Source organism: Monodelphis domestica, chromosome 6 (genome assembly GCF_027887165.1).
Source record: "Monodelphis domestica isolate mMonDom1 chromosome 6, mMonDom1.pri, whole genome shotgun sequence".
Classification (NCBI taxonomy): Eukaryota; Metazoa; Chordata; class Mammalia; order Didelphimorphia; family Didelphidae; genus Monodelphis; species Monodelphis domestica.
The window spans coordinates 310139503-310149106 of NC_077232.1; the positions used below are offsets into that span (position 1 = coordinate 310139503).

Consider the following 9604-nt stretch of genomic DNA (forward strand, 5'->3'; position numbering starts at 1 on the left):
GTGTGTATGCCGAACACTCCTCCCTCCCCCAAGAGGTAAGCCGAAATGAATGAGAAAGTAGTTTTGTTTTCATATTGCTGGCCCCTAGGAAGGAGACTTGCACTTCTTTTTATTTTTTCCTTCCTAGTGCCCGATAGCACGAGGAATGTCTCTGGAAGCCCCGCACCAATGTGGACGCCATAGTCACCGGCGAGTTTTCTAGAGTACTAAGAAGTTAAATGACTTTCTTCTAGGGACCCGGCCAGGATGGGTTGGAACAGGGCTCTGAACCTCAGTCTTAGGCTGTGCTTCCTTTCAGCCCAGAACAATGGAGATACTTACCCAACGCTGTGAAGACGGCATGGTGAGGCTGAAGGGGAGCCAGTGGGGCACCTTGGCTAAGTCAATCCTGAATCTCTTCTATAGTATATCTGTAGGTAGTTTGCCGGCATTAGTAGAATGTTATGTTTGGACTTAGCAGGATGTGGATTCAAATCCTGCCTCAGACATTTACAAATGTGTTATTTCAAGAATTTACATCACTGCATCAGGTATTACATCTTCTGCACCTCAATCTCGTCAGGCTGACAATAAGGATTAGCATTTAATATTTTGATTTTCATCTTGGATGCTTCAACTATAAGTCGGTTGTGAAACCTTGTCCTGTTAAATGACTTTCTGGCAAGAGCGAGTATTGAAAATGGGCACAAAATCAATATTCAGTCACACTCAGTGAGGAGAATTCAAGGTCACTAATGGCATTACTTTTGACCACAAAATTATCATATCATTAAGTGCAGAGTTTAAATAGCTCTAAGACAACCTGAATCCCATCTTCTCGGCAAGCAAGACCTCTTCTCCTAGTTGCCCGTCCTAGGTAATATTTCCTATATAGTTTAAATAATTTTTTTGCATGATCTATAAAAAATGTATGTGAGGAATAAAGTATAAAATTGTACATGTAATAATGATTTGAGAATATGTGATGTGGGGAAAGGGAGATGTGACTGAATTATATGCCTAGAGCTGACAAAGAACTAAGATTCCATCTTATCCAACCAAATCATTTTGTAGGTGAGGAAACCGAGTCTCAGGGAGATTCAGTGAGGACACTTGAAGGCTCATAATTGGTAGTATTTTGAAGAATTGGGCACACTCTATTTTTCATTTTAGAGTAACACGGATTCTATAAAATATCCAGTTCTAAGGATGGCTATCATGGAAATAACTAAATACTTATTTCTTAACAGCAGAACCAATTAAAAATAATGGAGCAACTGGACCATCTGTCATACTCTATTAACTCTTGCTAGGCTCCTCACTCCAAAGACAAATTTGAAAGCTGACTTTCTCTTTTAATGTCACCACATCCCCTTGGGCTCCCTGCTTTCTTTCCTAGGATAGGAATTTTGAATCTCCTGAAATGACTTCCTGGCCCATTGAAGAAGAGTCATTTGCTTAACCTACTTCTCTACTCCATTACTGGGATACTCCTCTCCCCTAGCTTTCTTACAATCCTCTCTTCAACTCATGTATTCTATCCCTGGTTTCTCCTTTGATGTTCTTGTTTCCATCACTAATTTTTTTGTTCTTCTTTGTTAAATGCCATTCTCCCTTCACCCCCAAGTCTTCCTCTCAACTATGTTAAAAATCATTAGGTTTGCCAAAAAATAATAATAATAATTTTTACTACACTGACCAAATTGTGAGGTTTTGTTGTTCCCAACTTACAGATTTCTAAAAACTTAGTTAACTTAGTTGTTTGACTGTCTGGCTGGCTTTTGGAGAAATGCCATGTGTTTCTTAGGAGTAGGTAACTGTGAAGATTGAGAGGCAATATGGTATAATGGAAAGAAAATTGGACCAAATGTCACCAAATAAGCCAACCCCTCCTCATCTCGTCCTCCTAGAATTCCTGACTTTTCTTCTTTTTCAAAGTTTAGCTTTGAAATTAGCTTCTCCCTTGTGAGGCTTTCCCTAATTCTCCAATTCTTAGTGCCTTCCCTCCCAAAGAAAATGATTTTTGTTTCTTTTTACACACATTGTCTAAGTTTAAAGTTTAGACATAATTTTAGGTCATTTGGAGCATTTGTACACGTCTTATTCCTGTGGCTAGAATGGAATCTCTTTGAAGGCAAAGACTGTTCAGTTCACTTCTTTGTAGCACTTAGTAGCCAAGTGCCTTTTCTCTCATAAGTGCTTGATATATATTTCTTGTCTTGATTGATTGACAAGGTCAGGAAGCCTCTATTGGAATCCAAATCCACTCATTCACTAGCAGAGTGCCTTCCCCATAGATGTTGCAGTTTCCCTCTCTTTTTTTATTCATCCTATTTTTTCCCTGTAGTAAATATGAAACAAAATGGCGCATATTATTATTTATCTTGTACTTTAAGGTCTGCAGGTCTATTTGTGAGTATCTCATTTCAGCCTCACAATAGCCTTTGGAAGTAGATGCCATTATGACCCTAATTTTACAGATGAGGAAACTGAGAAACAGCTTAATTGACTTACCCAAGATCTTACAACTGGTCAATGTCTAAACAGTACAAGCTGACTCCAGGTTTAGTGCTCTCTCCAGTGTGCCACCTATTTCAGGTTATGTCTGAAGTGGGAGGAAGGAGGGGAGGGTTGGTGAGTTTTGCTATGATAATGTAAGTCTGAAGTCAAGTCCTCATGGAGAGGTATGTGGAATTTGGTTCTCTGAGACCCAGTGCCCTCCTCTGCAAAATACACTGTGTGACATACTGTGCAAGGTGAAGCTGTAAGGAGGAGGGGAGATCATTCCTATAAGGACCTTGATGACTTTCTAGCATTAGGCTGCTGAGGCATGAGGAGGAGGGCTGGACTCAGAGCCAGGAAGTCCAATCTCTCTCCTACAAACTGGCTGTGTGACCCAAGGGAAATCTCTTCACTCCTCAGGGTCTTGGCCAACTTTCTAAGACTCATTTGCAGAGAGGGTAACAATCTACATGGGCAGAAGAATTTCTTTCTCTGGAAGTCCTCTATGTTAGTGAGACCTGGACATCAAGTCCCTGTTCCTTCCCTCCGTAAATGTGAGACGATCTTGTTACCTTCAGCTACCTAGCACAAAATTCACTGGAGACAGAGGGATACTCTCCAGAATCTTAATGGAGCAACCCAGGCAATGTGGGTAGTTTTGCTTCTGAATTCCTTCTCTTCAGGGAAGACTGGTAAGAAGAGCGATGGTCATAAAAGTTGAGTCATTAAACACAATGCTTTGGTTTCTTTCTTTCTTCTCTTCATTCTCCTTTCCTCTCTCCTTCTCTTGTTCCCTTCCTTCCTGTCTTTCTCTATTCTTGTTTTCTTCCTGTTTTCTTGGCTATCAAGAGAATTTGTTCTGGAAGAGTAGATATATTGTGATGACCATCATTTTCTTGTCTTCTCAAGTGAGTAGAGGAGGGGGACAGAGAGAATCTGGAACTAACAATTAAATGAAATTGAATTTTTTAAAATGGTGTTTCTCCAATATCAGGAAACCTATAGTTTATATGTTTACATAGTTATATATTTATATAGTTTGTGCAGTATAGTGACTATATACTGTGTACTTGACATGGTAGCCCCCCATCCAAATTCTGGCTGTGACAATCAATATCTACAAAGCTACAAGTTATTTGAATTTCTGAGGCTTGGTTTATCAAGTTCTTGGAATGTAAACTTTCTGACACTTGACAGCACTATAGAAATAAGAGTTTATTTCTTTACCTAAATTCCTTCTTCATTGAAAAGACAAATGTGGCACAAAATGGAAGACAGACCTAAAGCAGCAGAGATTTCTTTCTTCTTCCTTCTGCAGGTGCCTAGAATCATGAAGCTCTATGTTTTTGCCTTTATTTTGGCTTTTCTGGCTGCAATAGCTGTAAGTACTTGGGGAAATGGAGAAGAAGCTGCTGTGGGAGGGACTGATCCCCTTTCTCTAAATTTGGCTTTAGATTTGCATTCTCATGTCTCTGGAGTAATCCATTTTAATTTGTTTTTGTACTATATGTATTGGTTTCTAAAGAGACTAGAAAAATTCCTCAAGGCTCTTGCTTCAGCTAAGTAATTCTCTGTTTACACTCACAGCTTTTTCTTGTCCTTTAAAAGAAATCTCCAAGTTCTCAAACAAAAGGGGAGATAATGGATGTTTATTGAGTTATTTGGGACAAAATTCTCCTCTTCCTCCAGTGTAGGGGTAACTCATTCCATAACCCAGGGAGTTAACTCAATTTACTGTTTGGATTGGGGGGTTGTTGTTGTTGTTGTTGCTGTTGTTTAACACGAGTTAAATAACTGAATTGGTTGATATTTTTCTTTTTCCAAAGAGAGGGGACAGTGATTCATCTGATGAGGTAAGACATTTTTCAGACAAATGGAAAGTATTTTAATATTCATTAGTGTTTATTTCAACAGACATAAGTGGCCTAGACATAAGCAAACATTATAATATATTGTGTTTTACATGTGATTCATTGGATTTAACATGTTGTTGTGTATAAGCATATTTCCTTCTCTTTATCCTTATCCTGTTCTATTTTTCAAATACCCCTCATTCATTATTCTTGATCTAGGACGATCTAAATGAAGCAGAAATATTTCTGGTTCCATTGACTAAGTTTAAGACTTAATAGCCCTGACGACACAATCTTTATATATATATATATTTATCCTCTATATTCCTTGATTGGGATCACATTTCTATATATCAGTTTCCATGGTAAATAAGATAAAATGCTTAGTGCACGAAAGTATGCTCACATTCAATATTTTGTCCCTGCTTCTCCAAATTTTACATCATTTTGCCAATAGTTCTAGAAGATTTCACCAACTCATTCCCGATACAAGAGACATCAGATGAGTTTCCTGGACTCATGGATTTGTGTCCTTTAATGGCATCCTGTTTTATATGCCCAGGCCCAGTCCAAAGGAAGATCTTGACAATTCTTCCTTGAAATAGTTTGCTTTGGTCTGTTTTAGGGTTGGAGAGTAAAAAGTTGAGCTATCTCTTCAAATTGCAGCCCCCTGGTCCAGCTATTGTTCTATTTACTAGCATCTGATCTAGACTAGATTTCCACTCATGTTGTGGTGGTGAAACAGAATTATGCTTATACTTGGGCTAGATGATGCCCAAGTCACTAAGCTACAGTGGATTTTTGCCATTTCTTCTATGAAGTGGCTAAGTTTTCTCTTTCATTGACTCCTGGCATATATTCTGAAAAAATTTCCAGTAAATGTGTTTTCTCAAGGCACTCATAACTGTCAAGATTGCTCCAAAATACCAGGGATCGCCAGGTGAGACTTGACCAATTGTGTACAAAATGGAATGGTTTTTATATGGAAAACAATTCTTTTAACTGATTTTAATGTCACTTAAATAGAATTGTGTTCCAATACTCTTTAAGCACAAGAATAAATTTATCAGCTGCTTTTAAACTGATATTAATGAATTATTTCAATTTATGTCAATGAGCATTTTCCTCTCCAATCTTTTTCAGTCATACTTTTTCATTCACTTAAATTTGTTAACTACTTACTACCTCTGTAACACTGAACACTCTTCCTATTTGAATTTTCAGTCATGTTGGACCAGATTGAAAAGGTTCCATTTCACTCTTAATCTATGAATTTCTTGCTATAGGTTCATGTGGAAACGTTGATTCTAAACTCTGTCCTTCAATTTGGAGAGACTTATGAGAAAGAACGCTATCCACATCCAGAGAAAGAACTGGGGGAGTAGAAACACAGAAGAAAAACAACTGCTTGATCACATGGGTCGAGGGGATGTGGTTGGGGAGGTAGCCTCTAAATGATCACCCCAGTGCAAACGACAACATGGAAATAGATTCTGATCAAGGACACATGTAAAGTCCAGTGGAACTGCTTGTTGGCTATGGGAAAGGGTTGGGAGGAGGGGAGGGAAAGAACATGAATCATATAACCATAGAAAAATATTCTAAATCAATTAATTGAACAAAACTTTTTTAAAACAATAAATAAATGAACTCTGTCCTTCAGATGCCAGAGACATGCTTGTCTCTTTCACAATATCAGAGATCTAGAGAAGGAAGGGCCCTGATAGGCTATCTCATCTAACATCTTTTTATAGCTAAGATAACAGATTCCTTGAGATTAAATGACTCACCCGAGGTGTATAAAGCTACTGCTATCTCAGATACTAAGCAACTAACAATACTATGAAATGAACTTCAACCTTAATGTCTGTCATTTTCTCTTTTTTTTTAGAGTAAATATTTAAAAGAGTTACGTAGACGTGATAGATATCCATATCAACCTCCATTTCCACGACCAAATTATCCATCAAGATTTTATCCAATGCCATTTCCACCACCAAATTATCCAGTACCACCATATTATCCACCCTATGCAGATCCTTTTCCTGCAAATGCTCCACAAGACGTGCCTCAATAAACACAGGTGAAGATTTGATGTTTTTACTGAAATTGTGCTGGGTGGTGAGGTGGAAATACTAGATTTGGCAGTTAAACAACCTGCTCTCTGTCTCTCTGTCTCTCTGTCTGTCTCTGTCTCTGTCTCTGTCTCTGTCTCTCTCTCTTAAATTTTAAAATATTTTCCCATGTTTACATGATTCATTTTCTTTCCCTCCCCTCTTCCCTCACCTTCCCAGAGCTAAGAAGAAATTCCACTGGATTGTACAAATGTTATCAATTGATGCCTATTCCGTATTCTTTTTTGTAATAGACCAATCTTTTAAAACCCAAACCTCAAATCCTGTACCCATATAAGCAAGTGCTCTGCAGCTCTGAACCTCACCTTCAGAGCCTGGGATTTCCGGGGGTAGGTCTGCAGTGTAGCATCCACCTCCAGGGGTAAGCCTGTGGTGCTTTTTCTTTAGTGTAGCCAGCACCCTAGAATTCAGAGATTGCCCTGCTCCTGGCTCTGCCTCTGGCACAGTAGAGAGGTGGGGGAGAAAAGGGGTGGCCAGCCTGTGCTTTTTCTTTTGCAGTTTTGCCCCTTTTAGTGTAGAAATCCCCTCTCACTGCCTACCTTTCATGCGGTGTCCAGTGGGAAAGTCCCTTTGCTCGTCCTGCTTTGACTTCAGTCCTTTCAGTTTGGAAGGGAATTCAGAGCAGCCCCAGGATGTGTCTCTTAATGGCTGGAATGACTTGTACCGCCCAGAATCTGAACATCTGTCATGAAGAGGACTTTTCTGAGTTCCTTCTCCATTGAGCTACCAATTGCTAAACTCCCAATAAATTCAAGTAGCTTCTATTATGTCCAGGATAGAGTGTAAAATTCTCTCTTTCCCGTTAAAGCCCGTGGAGATAAAGTCCTTCCTAACTTTCCACTTTTCTTACACTTGACTCTCCTGCACCTGTGCTATGGTCCAGCCACACTGGCCTTCCTGCTATTTCTTTGCCACAGCACACAGCCTCCTGACTCAATGGCTGCTCACCATCTGTCCCCATTTTCTCTGCATCTCTGGCTCCACACAGGAAACACTTCAGAATTCTGGCTGGCTTGACTTTCCTTTTGTCCCATGGGATCCTTAGAGATTAGATCTTGGCCAAAAGAGGAATGGGAATGGAGCAATCTGCCATCTCCACCATCTCTTGTTAAGCCTAAAATGTACTGCTCTCAGATTCCTCCCCACCCCCGAATCCTACAGATAATGATTGAAACTTCTGTAGGGACAAAAGTATTTTCATCTTCATTTATGAGAAAAGAGCAGCACCTCCGCTCCTAACAGTCAGGCTAGAGAAGGGGATCCAGCAGGGTATATTGTGCAGCATATTCTAATCTGAAATTTTGTAAAGACTGTTGTTCTATCTTTGCCTCAGAGCCTGTGTTATTTAAGAGAGCCCCGGGAGGAAGTCCTATGATCTGGATGCTAGCACCAGCTCAGCTCCCGAGAGGGCAGAACATGGGTCAGTTTCCCCATTTCCTCCACCAAGGGTCTTTTCACTAGCCTAGGGACAGAAACCAGTCACCTCCTATCCAAGAGAATGCCAGGGGACCCCCACTGGGGCCCAGCTGCATTTTTCAAGTGCCTCATCAGGCTCACTCCAGAGAGAGCCAGACTCATCTTCAGATGAGCACAAGAAAGCCACAGAGAGATGCTAGTTGTCCTGGCACAGCAAGACATGATTTTCTGCCTCTCAACGGGCTTCCTCTAATATCCGTATGCTTCCATGGCCCCGCCGATGTGAGTATCCCCTCAAATGAGCAGACTGAATCCCATCCCTCTAGTTTATGCTGTGCAATCTGTGACTGCTCTCCTGCCCAGAGAACCTACCCAGCACATAGGAGTTTTTCCTCTAATACCTTTTTCCATTTCCTGGAACCTTTCAGATTCCTTGGCAGATCCATAATATCTTCTCAGCTATAATTCTATGGACTATTCTAATACCTTATTCTGCCCTAAATTCTGAGTCAAGAAGGGCTTGGTTTGGGGATCAGCTAAAATAGATGTGACTGTATCAAACATAATCTAATTCAACATAGTCATTAAATGAGGATCCATTTCTGGAACACTTGGAGGTCACTTCTAGTAAAACTGAATTCAGGAGGTATTTTCTCTTTCCTTTTCATTTCAGCTGCACAACTGACTCAATCTGTTTGCGTGATGGATCTACAGATCTACAAATTGGTGAATCTCTCGATTGGCATCCTTCTTGGCAGCTATTCTTAACAGCTAACTAGTGGCTCCAAACTTCTTAGATTATGCTGAATCTTTTCCCCAATGGATTAATGCTTTCCTTCATATTTTCTCTATAATAAATAGAGCTCCCAGCATATTAAATGTCTATTCTCTTTATTGCCACTCTTCAGTTCTGCTACAGCAACATGATTCAGCCTAAATGAGAATAAAATAAGGATGTGAAGTTTCTGGGACTACAAAACAAGGGCAGTCTTTTAGACCTGGGCTTTCAGGTAGAAAATACATATCATACATAGGAAATTGTATCTATTCGGACATATTTGTAATATGGGACACTGTGGGAAAGGAGCCATCTTGGGGCCAGGGAAACCTGGGTTCAAGTTCTAGCTCTGGGGCCATGGGCAGCGTTAGATTCTCAGTGCTTCAAATGTCCAGAACTATAAGTCATGGAAAGGATGCCAATATCCACCCACTGGCACAAAGATGAAATCCTAGGTCTAGGCAAAGAGTACTAAGGGCATATGTATGCTGGTTCCAGGGCCTGAATGTAAGCCCTTTAAAAGGAGATACTATTTGATTTTTATAGGTGACTTTTTGCCCTTCGTTGTATTTTACCACACTGTAACAGTGACTCATCCTGCACTTGCCACCCATCCGCCAAAGCTTCAAGATCTTGCCCAGAAAAACTACCACCTCTGCCTCCCCAGTCTTATACCTGTGAACAACATGTGTTGGAGTACAACAATTAGAAGGTGGCTAAAAGGTAGACTAGTCAAATCCTCAGAATAGAAATTATCCCTGAACCATTCTTCCAATATGAAGATATCAAATATGGGCAACTCACTATCTTCCACAGCAACTCATCCTATTTTTGGAGTTATTTTATGGTCAGAGTTTAGGAGGCAAGGGTTTGCTGCTGCTGTGAGGAAGCATAAAAAGGGCATCCCAAAAGTCTCAGTGCAACTTTAAAATATTAAAGCT

At 40.1% G+C, this 9604-nt stretch overlaps 1 long non-coding RNA gene across 1 annotated transcript; it reads left to right on the forward strand.

The window, feature by feature from the left end:
- The first annotated feature begins 822 nt into the window (after window positions 1-822).
- On the forward strand, window positions 823-8752 carry LOC103103706 (uncharacterized). The gene is made up of 5 exons (XR_468291.2): window positions 823-856; window positions 3800-3862; window positions 4308-4334; window positions 6226-6417; window positions 8559-8752. It is a non-coding gene; the product is annotated as an uncharacterized LOC103103706 (long non-coding RNA).
- Window positions 8753-9604: the final 852 nt, after the last annotated feature.